At 42.6% G+C, this 17,605-nt stretch overlaps 2 long non-coding RNA genes across 2 annotated transcripts in view; one reads left to right on the top strand and one right to left on the bottom strand.

The window, feature by feature from the left end:
• LOC310833982 overlaps positions 1 to 10,957 on the bottom strand; it is a 138,905-nt gene extending 127,948 nt beyond the window's left edge. Inside the window, exons 1-2 of the long non-coding RNA XR_014559032.1 lie at positions 10,899 to 10,957; positions 6,407 to 6,556 (exon numbers count right to left, since the gene is read on the bottom strand). This is a non-coding gene — a long non-coding RNA (uncharacterized lncRNA). The remainder of the gene's footprint in view (positions 1 to 6,406; positions 6,557 to 10,898) is intronic.
• The window catches only part of LOC310833966, a 148,724-nt gene extending 131,296 nt beyond the window's left edge, over positions 1 to 17,428 (top strand). The window contains exon 3 of the long non-coding RNA XR_014559022.1: positions 16,735 to 17,428. This is a non-coding gene — a long non-coding RNA (uncharacterized lncRNA). The remainder of the gene's footprint in view (positions 1 to 16,734) is intronic.
• Positions 17,429 to 17,605: the final 177 nt, after the last annotated feature.

The raw sequence follows: 17,605 nt of genomic DNA, 5'->3' as shown, positions 1-17,605 counted from the left end.
CTTCTTTGCATGCATCCCATGGCATCTCCAGGTAAGGATGGAACACTGGAGAGCTGCTGCCAGTCTGCAGGGACAATACTGGACTTGATGGTCTGACTGTGAGTAAGGCAGGCTCCTGTGGTCCAGTAACAGGTCATGTTGTCCATATATGTAAGTGGACTTGCAACAAAATGAGAGCCAGTGTGATGTAATGCTTAGACTGTCAGACTAGGACCCGGGAGACCAAGGTTCAGGTCTTCACTTGGCCATAAAGGTGACCTTGGGCCAGACATTGTGCCTCCGCATAAAATTGAAGTATTTGGGTTCTGGGTGGTAGGGAGTATGTTTGCAAAGGTGAAACTTCATTTCGCATGTATGTAAGATTGCAAACTTCAGACAAATGAAAGAAATGACTTCAGCTCTGAGAAACAGCCCAGATAGACTTGGGATGGAAGAGTCATTTCTCAGGTCCCCTTCCAACAAGTTTATTTGTTTTCAAAGACATCTCCAGACAGAGGAGGACATCAACAATTCATCAGAAGAAAATCTATTCTTTTCAAGTCTCCTCCTTGATTTTCAGCACTGATGTTACTAGTAAGGAGCACAGAATGATCAGTATTCGCCAGCTGATGTTTTCAACATGGGTTAGACTTCCTACCCCCACCTCCAGGCAAAGTGGCTTACTCTAAGTAATGAACAGCCTGGAGAAATTTCCTTTCCTTTGCCATTAGGTATTTGAACCCAGCCTCACCCAACACTGCTCAAGCGGTTTCCTTGACCCTTTGGAGAACATTTGTTGTTGCGGCAGTGCAGATATTTGCCGTAGTGAGAGATGGGAAAGTCCCCTTTTGCAAGCATCTTCTGTCAACACATCTTTTGCTTTGGTAATGGACTGGATGAGAGCCATGAAACTGAAGCTCAATCCAGATAAGACTGAAGCACTGCTAGTGGGTGGTTCCCTAGACAAGATGCATGCAAGTTTGCCTGCTCTGGATGGGGTTACACTCCCTCTGAAGGAGCGGGTATGCAGTTTGGGAGTATGTCTGGATCCATTATTGTCATTTGAGGCTCAGGTAGCCTCAGTGGCGCAGAGTGCCTTCCATCAGCTTTGTATGGTGGCCCACCTATGCCCTTATCTGTCACATATGCTTTGGTAACCTCTAGGTTAGATTACTGCAATGCATTATACATGGGACTACTTCTGAAGAAGGTTCAGAAACTTCAGCTGGTGCAGAACTCAGTGGCTGGGTTGCTCACCACCGGTTTGAGCATATAACACCAATCCTGGTCCAACTGTGTCGGCTGCCAATTAGTTTCCGGGCCCAATTTAAAGTGCTATTTTTGACCTTTAAAGCCTTAAACAGCACAGGACTGTGATACCTAAAGGACCACCTCTCCCCATATGAACTGACCTAGACCCCATGATGCTCATCTGAGGCCTATCTTCACGTGCCTCCTCCATGAGAGTTCTTGAGGGCATCAAGATGAGAATGGGCCTTTTCTGTGGTAGTTCCCTGTTTGTGCAATGCTCTCCCCAGCGAGGTTCACCTGGTGCCTTCATTGCATATCTTTAGGTGAAAACATTCCTCTTCTCCTAGGCCTTTGGCTAATTAAACAATGTACGGCCTTTTAAGCTGGGGTGGGGCATTGTTTTTGTTTGTTACTATGCTATACATTCTGATGTGTTTTTATTGTAAAATGCCCTGTGATCTTCGGATAAAGGGTGGAACAGAAATTTAATAAATCATCAACATCATCTCTGCATTTCAATAAAAAAAATATTGTGGTAGTGGGAATAATAAGTACAGATGGACCAGTACAATGTTTCTGTGCTTCCCTTGTTCAATTAATCTGGCATCGCTTTTGTTGCTACTCCACTGTAGGATCTGGCATTCAAAAGGGTTGGTTTTAAATGGTCCCATTAGTGTTCCAGAGGTAAATTAGCTTGAAGGGGATCATTGAGAACCAAGGTTGAGAGCTTTTGAGGCTGCTGCCCATCACCTACGTGTAACGCAGGTAGAAAATTGTATGGCAGAAGAGGTTTGTGAGTGTAGTACTACTGTGCTTTTGCTGGGCCTCCGTGTATTTCAATGGCATATGGGCAGGAGAACTTCCCACTGGATTCTGTGCCTACACTCCTTACAGACAAAAGCCACTTCATCTGCAGGGGATGAGAGACCCACTTCTCTGAGGACACTATCGCTAGCAGACAGCTCATAAAAACAAGATCACGGGGATTGATAATCAAACAAAAAGGCCTTTAGAGCTGCAGGATAACCATTTTCTCAGCTCATTAGAAGCTGCTCTACTGTTAAATATTTCATCATTCCTTGATTCAAAAGTTTAAAAATATTTACCCACAGAATATTGCATGGCGAGATTGTTAGACACCGACTTGCTATCAGATTGCAGGAGACACAATTCTGGCAGGGAAACAAATGCTAAGCTCTAGCAATTGTGGGTGCTTGTATATATGGCTCATGCTGTCAAAGGGAGGCCACTGAAAGCAGCATGTGGCCCTTCCCAGAGCTTTTACATTTGGTCATACCAAATGGTAGCCAATTCAGAGTTAACCCATTGAAATTAATGGACCTAAGTGAGTCATGCCTAATTATTTCAATGGGTCTGCTCTGAATAAAGCTTAGCTGCATGCAACCAACTGTGTGGATTGCTGCCAGTGCATTGTAAATCTCCATGCCCTCAGATCATGTTACTGGATGGTCCTGGGTGACACCTAGATGATGATCCATTCACTCCCATGGCAGGTTGCTACCTTCTCCATTGAAAGGGAGGAGAAGCTCTTGAAGGCTGGCATATATTCTGTTGGAAGTCACGCAGAGTGGTTGGGGCAACCCAATAAGATGGGAGGGGTACAAAAAAATCTATATTATTATTATTATTATTATTATTATTATTATTATTATTATTCCTATCAATAACCTCAACCCCTGCAAATGATTACTTAACACTTTTGGGTTGGAGTAATCTGATGGAGGCTGCATGCCAGCAGTAGGTGAGGCTGGAGCCAGTGATGGATGAAGGCAGAGACAAACCTGGACAGGCTGCCCATTCCTGATTCAGCCAATAGCAATAGAATTCATAGAATCATAGAATTGTGGAGTTGGAAGGGATCCTGAGGGTCATCTAGTCCAACCCTCTGCCATGCAGGAATACACAGCTGTCCCATTCAGGGATTGAACCTGCAACGTTGGCATTACCAGCACCACGCTCTAACCAACTGAGCTATAGAATCCCTCTTTTCCTTTAGCCCACCGGGTGAGCTGTCCTTTATCTACCTCAGAGCTAATCTTCACAAAGAGAAGTAATGTGTGTTGTCTGGTCTGAAACCAAACAGAGAATTTATTTTAGTGTTTTATACATATTTGGAAACTGCTTGATGCTGTTGGTGGGTTGTTTTTTTATGACATGTGATGAGGGGCATGGAAACAATTAACATAATGCAGGATAATAAAACAGTTTCAGTGGTTGCCCACTACCACTATTAATAACAACTTGCTAAAACAGAGGTGGCCAGCAGTACACTGTCTGGATGTTGTTGAACTAGGACTTCCATCATTCTGGAGCAATGGCAACGCAGGCTGGAACTGATGGGAGTTGGAATTGAATAGCATCAGGGGCAGGGGGACCCACGTAAAAAGCTGGTTCATCATTATACACATTCTTTACATACTTTTAATTTGGCATAAACCTTAGAACTGAGCTATAAAGCTCATCTGAAAAGTGTAGTCTAAAGTTTCCCTTCTCCTTTATCTCATTTTCTAGGAGGTAATCCATTATTTTGTACAAGTGAAAGAAGAAAACATCTTCAGAATTGAGCACATAGCTATATAATTAGATTGAAAAACATTGTTTCATGGAAAAAACCAGTTTGCCAATTTGTTCTATGCCAATGGTTATTAATGCTATGCTTGGTAACATGCAGAGATCAGGTAGGCCCCAGCTTCAAGCACAGCAACCACAGGACTTTGGGATACTTGAAACAAACTAAAGCAGATTGCTATACTTTTCAGCGTTTGTTCAAGAGCTTCCGCTTAGAGAATGGAACTCTTCTCTCCCTGTGTCCACCCACCAAATGTTTTCTGGGAGTTCACCCAATCCATTGGAGCAGGTTTGGGTGTGGAGGGGGGTAAATTATGGAAGAAATGGAGGGGAAGTTCCTCCTGTTCATATGAAAGACACCAAAGAAGAAATGGAAGGGGTTTGACAGCTAGAACCTATTTTTATCTACCAGAAAATAAACTAGATAGATATTAATTAGTGGGTTAGACACAGAAACACACGTGGGTAGCAGGGGACCATCATGCAAATTTGTTTTTGATATCTTAAGAGGTGTCCAAATACATAGTGAAAAGACATACAGTAGATTACTTTAAATATTAGGCATCACCATAAATCTGTGACATTTGGTCAATTACCTTACAAATATTTCTCCTGACAGTATTTAGTGGTGAAGTTCTATCCTTGGTGTCTAAGAATTTGTCCTCTTGCAGTCTCTGAATTTTTGGACTGAAATTTGATCCCAGATATTCTTAGCAGGAGGGGGAAATGAGCTAGAAGCCGACCTGTTTCCACTCCCACCAGATGGATGGTTAACAATATCTTGAAGAAGATGGGTGAGGCTTATTAGCATAGATGAGGTGGTCATCGTGCAGACTTCAGCCTAAGCTGCTCGCAAATACCGAGTGACTATCTATAGCATCAACTTTTGCAAGACGTAGGGTTCCAAAAGCTGAAGCACTGGGTTTTAAAAGTAGTTATTTATATGATCTACTGTAAGAGAACAGCACAAAGGCAATAATCACTTTAGGGGCAACAATAAGAGCACAATTATTGACACCAATTCAGTAGTGGGGTTTACAAAGAAATTTTGAAGATTTGTAACATCTTTCCCAACTTCAAGGATTTATGTTTTCCTTGCTGTTCTTTTGGAATATAATCTAGTTTAGCTTCTTGTTTTGTTACTCTGTGCTGTGCTAGAGTTTCCCAGACCCATTTATCACAATTTTAGAAGACTCTTAGAACAGCTTTCCAACCTACTCAAGAAAATATCCAAGACCTTACTCCTGTAAGGTCCCTCCAAGCACCACACAATAGAATTATCTGTGATTACTGTTAGAAAATTGCATTTTAAAATGACATGCTACTTTCCCATAATTATTCCCCATCAAATCTTTTTTCTGTTTATAGTCAGAAGGCATTATTTTTTTTGTTTAAATTCCCAGTACAGAACAAGAATGCAAAACATCAGTCAATTGCACACCTTCTTCTCCTACTCAGACAATTAGACCTTAGGTAATCATTTGCATCAAATGGATGTCTGTGGATTTATCCTGTTTGTTGAATAAAATTAAACCTTTGCACATCTCTCCTGGTGGCGAAACATAAACATCTTACTTTGCCACTTTAAAGGGTGAAAGATGCTTACTTTATACAGTCAATAACCAGAGTTTTTATTTTACAGATTAAATTGTAATAATGTTATTTTATAAAACTGTAGGAGGTATTTTTACATTTCAAATCTGTTTGATTTGTACATAAGTGGAACCTCCCTCAAGTGAGATATAAAGATATGCAATTGGAAAATGGGATTCTTGAAGTTCATGAATGGCATTTTAAACAGCAGGGACCGTGATTCCATTCCCGTTTTTCATCGAAGCAGAAATTGCAGGTAGCACTTATTAATGCATGCTATTCATCATTAGTCTCTCGCTTGCATGCTGTACGAGAAGGGTATGATTTAACACTTCGGGGAGATTTCAGAATATGGCTGCCTAAATCTTTCTGCAGACATGTTTATGGCCAGGCCCTTTGAAAGCTCCAAAGAACCACTTCCAGCTTTTTGAGGCCTCTAGCCATAATTGCATGGCACCAAAAATAGAGTGGTAGATAATTTGATGTTTTTATATGTAACAAACGCTTTTGTAGCCTGAGAGGACTATGTCACAGTTTGGTCTTGTGTGCATAAAAACGAGTTATGAAACTCATAAAAGACCACAAAATGAAGAGGGGGGAAAGAGTCTAAATTTGAGGCCTGCTTTGAGTTGGAGGCCCCAGGCCTAATGGCCCTCCAGAACCCATGCCCCAATTGGCTCTGTTGATGGTATCAGTACAAGCTATACATACATTTTTTTGGATGTTCTGATTCAGAAAATGCCATTCCTGGAAGCTGTGTGACATCTATTCTGACAGAGCAAACTCGGGGACTTATGAGATGAACACAGAAGGCTCATGCCATCCAAACTGGAGCAGATTCCAGAGTTTAACTATGCACTGTGTGGAGAAGCACTTTTTGCCTGTCCTCAATGCTGAACAAATTCTAGGGTTTTGAGAGGAGAAAAGCTTTTCTCTACCCGGTTTCTTCATGCCATGCATAATTTGTACCCACTTTTATCAACTTGTCTCTTACCTTTTCTCGAGTTTCCCACATAAGGGAGCTACTCCACCCCCCTTGGTCATTTTTGTTGCCCTTTTCTGAACTTTTCCCAACTCTGCAATATCCTTTTTGAGGGGAGGCTACCGGAACAGAAGGCAATATTCCAAATGCACCCAACTAACACTGATAACAGAAACAAAATATTGCACTAAATGTACTGTCGGGCTAGCATGCAGACAGACCACTGGTTCTGCCCATAAGATGATGATGAAATAAGTGAAAGCTTGCTGCATATCTACAACACAGAGTGAGGAATTCAACTAGCATGTACTCAGAGTAGACCCATTGAAATTAATGAACCTGACTAAGTTAGGTCCATTACTTTCTGTGGGTTTACGATGAGCAAACATTAACTGAATAGCACCCAGACAGACCAAACTGGGAACCATGTGTCTAACCCAATGTTTTCCATATCTAGGCAAAGAAACTATTTCGATACCACCACTAGCAAACATAGAATTCTGCTACTCTGAAGATCTTGCTCACTGTTTCAATGTGACCAGTTGGTTTATTCCTCCCATAGGAAATTAACCAAGAAGTAAAAAAGGAAGAACTTTCTGCAGAGATAGCTTTTTTTATTGCTGGAAAATGAGTTTCCCAGATATCAAAGCAGACATGGAATTCATAAAAGTCTCCACCAAAACTCCTCTAGAGAGCAACTATTGTTTCCTTTATTGCCACAAAAGATCTGGTGTAAGTCACTGAGCAAACACACATTGCAATTATTGTTGAAAAGCCTGCACTGCTTTCAGAGGGCCAAGGTTTGGGCATTAAAGTCTAATCAAATGCCTAGAGTCTCATAACACAGAAGATCATGGAAATTGCTGCACCAAGTGAAGCATCAAGTGCTCTAGGTGTCATGCCTTCTTCACATAGGCCCTAGAAGACAAGGCCACCACTCATTCTTAAAGAAGGAGGCTACTTTTGCCCACCAAAGCCCTTTTTCTGGGACAGACCTAGTTGCGTTTTATGTTTTTTCAGTAGTTGAGGTATCCATTCTCCCTTTTATGGTTGCCACTATATCACATCAATGAAGTCACTTATTTATTTTACATCATTTGTATTCCACTTTACAGTTTTTGGAAGGAAAACAACCCAAACACCTTACAGCATATTTTGAAATACAGCAGTCCAAAATCCCAGAAGAAAACGTTACACAGACAAATCATTTGTTCAAAATTTTAAAAAATCCTCATTAATGCAGCATAATTAGCAGCAAAACAAGACATCCTCTTAAATGTCAGAAAACATTGCAAGTAAAAATCAAATAAAACCCCCATGCATTAAAGCATTGTTAGCAGCTAAACCAAATAACTCAAATAGAAGCTGCACCCGTACTTTCTGGCACAGTAACATTTCCCAAGCACATCCTTATTACCCTTCCACATACGGATCTCGTTCTCAGGCATTTCCACCAACCATACCCATAATACAGTTGATCCCAGAAGCAGCTCAGGTGGGGGCTATGCTAGCTTCCTGGCAGGTGGCTCACTGTTGCTCACCAGGAGGAAGACGGAAAGCGGAGAGGTGGCAGGGAGGTCAGCACAGTGCAAATGCAGTGGCAGAGCCAATCTTGTGCTATTTGGTGGTGTGTTTGCCCACCTTATTGCCATCTCATCCCTCTCCCTTTTTGTAAGCAACAGCTACCCAACTGCTGGGAAGCTAATACAGTGGTGCCCCGCAAGACGAACGCCTCGCAAGACGAAAAACCCGCTAGACGAAAGGGTTTTCCGTTTTGGAGGCGCTTCGCAAAACGAATTTCCCTATGGGCTTGCTTCGCAAGAAGAAAGCCCATAGGGAAATCTCCGGGGACCTCTTTTAAATGCTAGCGGTGGGGAGCAAAGCCTTCCCCCCCCCTCCGGCCTTCAGAAGAGGTCCAGGAAGGCCGGCGGGGGGCCGAAAGGCTTTGCTCCTCACCGCCAGCATTTTAAAAGCAGTCCGGGATAGCAGGGAAGCGCTTCCCGCTATCCCGGATGGCTTTTGAAGGCAGCCGGGGGGGAGCAAAGACTTTTGCCCCCCGCCCACCTTCAGAAGAGGTCCTGGACCTCCAGGACCTCTTCTGAAGGCTGGCGGGGGGCAAAAGTCTTTGTCCCCCCTGCCTGCCTTCCCGGGGGCTTTTAAATCGCCCCGGGACAGCGGAGAATTTCTCCGCTGTCCCAGGGCGATTTTAAAATGCTGGCGGGCGGCAGCGCTGCCGCCCGCCAGCATTTTAAGATCGCCCCGGAAAGCGGATAAGTCCTCCGCTGTCCCGGGGTTTTTAAAATGCTGGCGGGCGGCAGCGAAGGCTTCGCTGCCGCCCGCCAGCATTTTAAGATCGCCCCGGGACAGCGGAGAAGTCTCCGCTGTCCCGGGAAGGCAGGCGGGGGGGGGGAAGCAAAGACTTTCGCCCCCCGCCGGCCTTCAGAAGAGGTCAGGGGACAGACTGTTCCCGGACCTGGTCTGAAGGCGGTTTCCATAGGAACGCATTAATTGATTTTTAATGCATTCCTGGACCTACCTAAAGTCTTTGTCCCCCCTGCCTGCCTTCCCGGGGGCTTTTAAATTGCCCTGGGACAGCGGAGAATTCCTCCGCTGTCCCGGGGGCTTTTAAAATGCTGGCGGGCGGCAGCGAAGGCTTCGTTGCCGCCCGCCAGCATTTTAAAATCGCCCTGGGACAGCGGATCTTAAAATGCTGGCAGGCGGCAGCGAAGGCTTCGCTGCCGTCCCCTAGCATTTTAAAAGCCCCCGGGACAGCATTCCTATGGGAAACCGTGCTTCATAAGACGAAAAACTCGCAAGACGAAAAGACTTGCGGAACGAATTAATTTCATCTTGCGAGGCACCACTGTATGGGTTCCAACCCAGCCATACAATTACGTTGCTAAGGCTTAGCATTTGGGGAGAGGTGTTATCATCCATCCGCAGAAATGTCTGTGGGTAGCTGCCTGTCTTTTGCAAAGGCTCACAGAATCAACAACTGGGGTTTCTCTCTCCATCCAGTCTTACATTTTAGCCAAAGACACACAAACTTGAACGCTCATTATCTTTGCTCTTTGCTCCTGCTATTAGCATGTCCCTGTGATATTTTTTGAAAGGCGTCACATTAAAAACACAGGTTACTCAGTAGGAATTTAAGAAAGGTCATTCTGCTTATTAGAGGGGAACAATGACATACTGTTTTGTGCAGAAGGCTTTAGCTGCTGAGTGTCAAAAGACTCTTTCCATGTAAAACTGAACTTCAAAGTAGCATAATAATATGGTAAACAGCACAGTACAGTGGTACCTCGGGTTACAGATGCTTCAGGTTACAGATGCTTCAGGTTACAGACTCCGCTAACCCAGAAATAGTACCTCGGGTTAAAAACTTTGCTTCAGGATGAGAACAGAAATTGTGCAGTGGTGGCGGGGCGGCAACAGAAGGCCCCATTAGCTAAAGTGGTACCTCAGGTTAAGAGCAGTTTCAGGTTAAGAACGGACCTCCAGAATGAATTAAGTTCTTAACCCGAGGTACCACTGTAACATTGTGCTTATCTCCAAGCATTGCAGCATGGTACTCTAATGCAAAGTTAAACCACCAGGGCTACAATTATTCAATGAGGCAACCTTTAAGTAGGGTGGTATTTGTACATAATATACTATGGGTATGTGCCAATTTTTAAAGAATAATTAAATCTATTTCAAAACCAGAATTACAGTGGTACCTCAGGTTAGATATGCTTCAGGTTACATAAGCTTCAGGTTACAGACTCCGCTAACCCAGAAATAGTGCTTCAGGTTAAGAACTTTGCTTCAGGATAATGAACAGAAATCGTGCTCTGGCGGCGCGGCAGCAGCGGGAGGCCCCATTAGCTAAAGTGGTGCTTCAGGTTAAGAACAGTTTCAGGTTAAGAACAGACCTCCGGACCAAATTAAGTACGTAACCAGAGGTACCACTGTATTTGAAGTTACAACCTTAACTAGGAATGTGCCAAGTATTATCTGGCTTTGATTTTCAGGCCAAAATTTGTGATTTTGCCCCCTCTCGCAATACCCTTGTGTTAATATTAATTAGGGCTGTGCATCAGATTGTGATGAATTGTGAGGTGAAACTGGATGCCCCAGGGAATTTGGCCTTGCCAATGGTGAATCAGATCTCTGTCAGGAGGCACAGATTGAGGCAAGGAGACCTAAAGTGCTTTGTAGCACCTTGTTGATCCAGGCATCAAAATAATGCTGCAGGCAGGCGTCTGCTGAAAGCAAAAGCAATGTATCTAAGCTTACCATAACATTAGGGTAGGGTGATGGGAGAGCAAACACTGAAGGAGAGAGTGGGTGCAGAGGCAGAGCCTTATTGTTATTGACACTCCAGCTTGCAGTTAGAGAATTACTCCAGTACTTTGGGAGAGCTTTGCAAGAGTGAAACCTATGTCTCTACTGTAAAGAAAGATGGGGAGGTGAGAGAGTATCAACAGAACTCTGAATAAGTAATCAGAAGCAATCATTTTACCTGGAAATTGAATTCTTTCGACTCCAAAATCATATTGTCTGCAGTTTGGCACATTTCTTAAAAGGTAAAGGTACCCCTGCCCATACGGGCCAGTCTTGACAGACTCTAGGGTTGTGCGCCCATCTCACTTAAGAGGCTGGGGGCCAGCGCTGTCCGGAGACACTTCCGGGTCACGTGGCCAGCATGACGAAGCTGCTCTGGCAAGCCAGCACCAGCGCAGCACACGGAAACGCCGTTTACCTTCCTGCTATAAAGCGGTACCTATTTATCTACTTGCACTTAGGGGAGCTTTCGAACTGCTAGGTGGGCAGGAGCTGGGACCGAAAGACGGGAGCTCACCCCACCGCGGGGATTCGAACCGCCGACCATGCGATCGGCAAGCCCTAGGCGCTAAGGTTTTACACAAAGCGCCACCCGCGTCCCTGTGCACATTTCTTAACTAAGGGTAATTCTCCAGTCAAATAAAGGAGCCTCCTAATTGGTCCAAGTTGAATCAGTCTGTTTTATCAGCACCAAACCGAATATTAAACTTTTCTTCTTTTTTATTGGTTCCATTGTTGTCCCTGCTGTTTGGGTTTCCACTGGTTGTGGTGTCTTTCTTCCCTTTTTCTTAGTCATATGGGTGGTGCCTGCCAATCAGCGATCATAGAAGTACATAGCCAATCAGATTTGGCCCTGTGGTGACATCACTGAGAGCAAATGAAGTCAGTTTGAGAAAGTACACAAGAAAGGGCAATATAAACAAATGGAAATATTTTCACTAGTAGTGCCAAAGATCATTAACAGAGAAATCATTTTCAACGCTGCCAACAATGTTCTGGAAAACTAATCCCTAACCTTAATGTTTCCAAGAAATCTAACATATAGAAATGACGCAAATGCTTCAAATTGCTTCATTCATTCATTTAAAAATATTTTAAATGCTTCATGAATGAATAACTTCCTTTCCAAGTAAACTTGGCAACATATTTAATTAATGCATTTTCTCCTCTTGAGGTCACCAGAGTAGCAGTTTAAAATTGCAGTGTCACAGCGTTCCATAATTCACTGGCAGTGAGTTAGTAGAAAGAGGCAAAGAGGCATGAACTGAGGAAGCTTTTAATTTGGTTAATGGAAACCAGATTCTCAAGGGAGACATTTTTTAAAAAATCACATAATCTTAACAGACAAAAGCAACACAAAGGGAAGTGTTTGTGTGTTTGACCATGGGATTGTTTCACGCAATCCATTTGGCTACAGTGGAACCTCGGTTTTTGAGTGTCTTGGAAGCCAAACGTTTTGGTTTTTGAACGCCGAAAACCTGGAAGTAAATGCTTCCATTTTTGAACACGCCTTGGTGGTTGAACAGCTTCCATCGAGTCCCCCCCCCCCCATTTTCTTCACTGAATTTGCAGACTGCCCTTTGCACCTCAGTTTTTAAACATTTCGGAAGCTGAACGGTCTTCCAGAATGGATTATGTTTGAAAACTGTGGTAAAGTAATTTTATCAGAAGGGTTCTTTACAGTTCCACCCAACGATAAGTCCTTTGGTTCAGGCCTTTGGTTCTCCGGAGTAATTAATGTGTGAACGCATGGAATATCCACACCCTCAGGATACTGACATGCATGCTGACCATGCCCCTGAAGTTGACAGGAGCAGGCTGGTGAGGATGGGCAGCACTGTGTACCTTGCCTCCAGGAAGTCAAGTTGCTGCCACTTATTGGGAGGGCGCTGGGAGGGCTGGATTGGCCTCCCTGCTACCTTTCCCTCCCGTTAAATGGCAGGGCCTCCACTGCTGGGAGGCCAGATGCGTGGTGGTGCCCTTCCTCATCTCTGTCAGTCTGAAGGCGCAAATGAGGGCCTGTCTCCATGACAGACCAGGGTTGACATCCCCATGGAAGGAGTCCTATGCATGCACAGCCATACTCATGTAGAGCATATCTAGGTAGATCACACATCTGTCTTGGGAGAACAGCTGGCATGCATTGGCAAGGGGACTTAAATAATTTGACTAGGTCTCAAGTTAATTGAAGTGCAATAATTTGAGATTGCTACATAATGCTGCAGCAGAACTCCCAAAAAGATAAAATATAAAACTGTATTGAGAAAATGCACTCAAATTCAACTTCCTATCTCGAGCTGACCAAGATGCTTAAGAGAACTTTGCTGGCTAAACTTTATATTTCATTAGGTTGCTTATTGAAAGTACCTGTGCACCTCTAGAAGTGGTCAAAGAAGATAAGGAAATTAATATTAAAACCCAAAATAACTAAATGTTTTGATTAAAACATTTTAAAAGGTGAAAGCTAAACGAAACTACCTAACAATGAGTGAAAGGGCATCAATAATAAACCAGATGGTTTAACAACATGGCAATGAATTCGAATGTGACAAAAGTCACATCTTTGTTGATAGCCCTAAAGGAAAAAGAGAATTATTACTCAACAAGGAACTATTTTATACACTCTTTCCAGAGAAGCCTGGGGCTGCCAGTTGTTATTTTTGTGCCATAAAACTGAATGAAGTCACTTCAAATTTGCCCACTGTGTTTCTTGAATTGTTTCTGTCTTTTGTGTGTGTGTGTAAGTTTTTGCTTTAATGCGGTAGGCCATAGCTGTTGATACCACACTGATTTTAAATTATCACCTAATTCCTTCAATCTTCTAGCAATTGTCATTCTTGCTCCTGCTAATTGATTATTCCCCCTCCTCAAAGATCATTTCCCCACCTTGTCAAATACAGAAATAAGTGCCATTCTAGGATCCAGGCACAAGGACAGCCCAGTTTGTAAAATGCATTCTTCCCAAATTATTTCATTTTTGCATGGTACTGCAAGTACAAGTGGGAAAAGTTACCAATCTTCCCACATACCTTTCCCCTGCAATAGGCTGTTAATTACTTGAAAATCTGCTGAGGCTGTGGAGAATCACACCTGGGAGTTAATTTAAAGGAACTCTGTCGGTGGCTAATATGTAGAATGAATGTGTACTACTTCTAGTACCAGAGGTAAAGTGGGTCTGAATACCAGCTGCCAGCAGAGCAGGGTGATCCCCCCATTTCCTGCCTGTGGGCTTCCCACAGTAATCTGGCAAGCCACTAAGGGGGCAGAAGGCTGGACTAGATACTATTGATAATTTTGTAAGATGTGAGTCTGTTTCTTAATTTGACCCTTTTACATGGTTTTGTATGCATTGTTGTATTTTATGGCTTTGTAACTTGCCGTTATTTTTATTGATTATAGTTTAGTAATTATTTGTTGTAATGGCTAAGAGCGAATTTCTGGGTTTTTTTTTAATTTGCTGATATTAGGAGAGTTAATTTTTACTGTACTTTTCTAATGGGTTGTTGAATATTATTTGATCTAAGTTGGTTGTTTTAAAGCTATGTTTTTATTATGACTTTTTGCATTGGATCAGATTATTATAAGGTATATGGTCTTTGTTATGTTGTTGTTGTAAAGCGTCTTGTGTTCAGTAATATAGAAAGGCGGTATACAAAGTGAAATATGAAATATACAGACTGATAATGAGCTGAATGGTATAGCATCCTAAATTTTACTCCATTTTGCTGGATCTGCAGTTTACACCTGAATCACTTCCCCAGTTATCTGTAAGAGAATCTAAGGAGCCCATAGTTGCTTGTAAGAGTATTTTGCAAATTTCAGATAAATTTTGCTTCTCAGTGAAGGACCTTTGTCTCATTAAGTATCCAAAAGATGTCATTGGTCTGGTATATATGTTTCCTTTCCCACAGTGCTTTGTGTCATATGAGAATAGTAAAGCTGTTTGATAATTATTGCCATTTGGAGGAAGTTGTCTGAGACAGTATATGCTATACAAGCCTACAAAGTGTGGCACAAAATTCTGGCTGTGTTGCAATTCCAAAAAGCCATGTGTTTCTGATGCAGACATATATGAGGAGGGGGAAGAAGGCATATTGGTAGCAAGAAACCTTGTCCTGTGTGGCCATTTGGAGAAAACAATACATTTACAGGGTTCTAGAGCAAATATAACAACTGATAGCTGATAACTTTTTTTTTTTTTAGCAGTGTTAGCCAGGGAATTACCTCTGGTTGGTACACTGAAATCAACCAGCCAGAAATTTTATTTATTACATTTATATACCTTTATCTTCCAATGATCTCATGGTGGTGTATATGATTCTCCACCTCCCCATTTCACCCTCACAACAACCCTGTGAGGTAGGTTAGACTAAGAGATGGAGACTGGCCCAAGGTATCCCGGTCATCTGCAAGGCTGAGTGGAGATTCGAACCCTGCTCTCCCAGCTCCTAGTTGAACAATCTAACCATTACACCACACTGGCTCTCTAGAGCCAGTTACCAACTAATCTAAAAGTTTCCATGGTAGCATTTGCCAAAGGAAAGGAAGCACAGTTGTTATTCTGTAGAGGTTAAGAGCAGTGGACTCGTAATCTGGTGAACCGGGTTCACTTCCCCGCTCCTCCACATGCAGCTGCTGGGAGACCTTGGGCTAGTCACACTTCTCTGAAGTGTCTCAGCCTCACTCACCTCACAGAGTGTTTGCTGTGGGGGAGGAAGGGAAAGGAGATTGTGAGCTGCTTTGAGACTCTTTCGGGTAGTGATAAAGCGGGATATCAAATCCAAACTCTTCTTCAGTGTGCAATCTCAGATGCAGCAATCTCAGACCAGAATCGCAAACCTGACACATTTATTATAATAAAACCAAAGGTGGCATAGACCAGATGGCTTCCATATTCACTTGTAAGTGCATGATCAAATGGTGGCCAACTGTGGTTTTATTTTTGTGTGTGATATAACTGCAGAGCTGGATTTCTTGTCTATTTTTTTTTAATATCTTACATTTCCTGGAAGCTTTTGTTGCATATGAACATATGCAAAACTGGATGATAATGATGCAAAGTTTTCTTTAACTTGGAAATTTAAGAAAGCTGATGAAAGGGCTCTGTTTAGCTTTGATGCTCTATGCTTGCTTCAGAAATTGGTGGTGATTAAATGGAAGCAGATCGTTTTTTAAATAAGGGAAATGCACCCAAACATTGCACTGCGAGCCTCTCTCAGTACTTAGCATCTACAGTGCTTTAGACGTATCATACTAAATAGTGGAAAGTTCATCATATCTCTACAGAATATTTTTGGTGCGTATTTTATTATTCTTATTTTGTGGAAAGGAGATGGCACTGAGCTCAGACAGTGTACATCAAGCAGAGCTGAGGAAAGCAGACAACCAAGAAATAAAAAAAGCAATATTTCAGCCTTTGGAATAGCAGGTGTATAGCTGAGCTACAATGAAGAATGTGAATTCACTCCCTACCCACCTCAGTGCATAGCATGAAATGATGAGATCTCCCAGTCTCATAGCAGCCCTGGAGACATGCTGATGGCAATGAAAACATCTTATCATTCACATAAATCCTTTGACGACTAGGAAAACACGTTGCTACCAATCCAAGCTGGGGGGCTGAGGGGAATAAATTTTCAGCGCTGGGGTTCAAATTCAGAAAGCAGACACATTTCTCTCTTATCTCCCTTCTGTTTTAAATCATTTGCAGTCACACGCTCCTGGATGCTGCTGGTTAGATCTCTGTCAAATTGACTGCTTAGGCTGACTGCTCTCTACACAGCTGTCCTAAAAAATAAAATAAAATAAAAAGCATGTTCCAGCACATTCCTGGCTCATTATCACCATCCAACTAGATGGCACAAGTTCTGATGTGGTTCAGGTTTAAAATGCCCTGCTTTCTTCTTCTTCATTTTGTCTCCTTGCCTGGCCTGTGGTTATCAAACTAGAAAGGATGGCTGCTCTCCCTGGAAATCCATTTCAAATCAGCAAATTTTGTTGTCCTTTCTCCCCAGAACCCAAAGCGCCTCATTCCAGGCAGTTTTAGGAATCAAACTGATCTGCTGCAGCTGGATCTCCCTGAATATTCATTTCGTTGAAGGCTGAAAAGGGGGTAAGCAGCGTCAAGCTTCAATTTAATATTGATTTAAATATGCATTTTTAGACATGCTTTATCTCAAATTGTGCATTTCTGCATGCATCTTCTCTCAAAATAGACGCCTTTAAATGTGTTTTAGTATCTGCTTAGAACCAAGAGCTGCATGGTAGCATCACCGAATTGTGAAAGCCAATGGATAAATCACAGCACACACCCCTGACTTCTGTTGTACATACATTAGCCCTAAAGGTGCATACCAGGTCACTTCATACTGGAATACTCAAAAGACTGAATTCTCAAGCAACTCTACTCCTGCTTTAGGCACTGAAATGTCTTAGATACTGTAGGTCTTCCATTGACAACAAATACCTACAGTGCTGCTTTGGTTCTCAAATGCCTTGGTATTTGAACAACTTGGAACCCAAACACTGCAAACCCAGAAGTAAGTGTTCCGGTTTGCGAACATTTTTCGGAAGCCAAATGTGCTCCGTTTTGAGTGTTACACTGAGGTCTGTCTGTTTTTGCTATTCATTTTGCGTTTTTGTTTCTGCGGCTTATGTGTGTGTTTGTGTGTGACTGTGTGGAAGCTAGTTCAGCTACTGATTGATTGTGTGGCTGCAGTACACTGTTTATTGCTTTCATTTTATGGATCAATGGTCTCATTAGATAGTTAAATTCATGTTAAACTGCTGTTTTAGGGGTTATTTTTGAAAGTCTGGAATACATTAATCCATTACTTTCTATGGGAAAGCACGCCTTGATTTTGGAACGGACTTCCGGAATGGATT

The sequence above is a fragment of the Podarcis gaigeae genome (genome assembly GCF_964106915.1).
Source record: "Podarcis gaigeae genome assembly, chromosome: 1".
NCBI lineage: Eukaryota > Metazoa > Chordata > Lepidosauria > Squamata > Lacertidae > Podarcis > Podarcis gaigeae.
The sequence above is the reverse complement of the archived record's forward strand: the minus strand, read 5'-3'. Positions and strand labels throughout refer to the sequence as shown.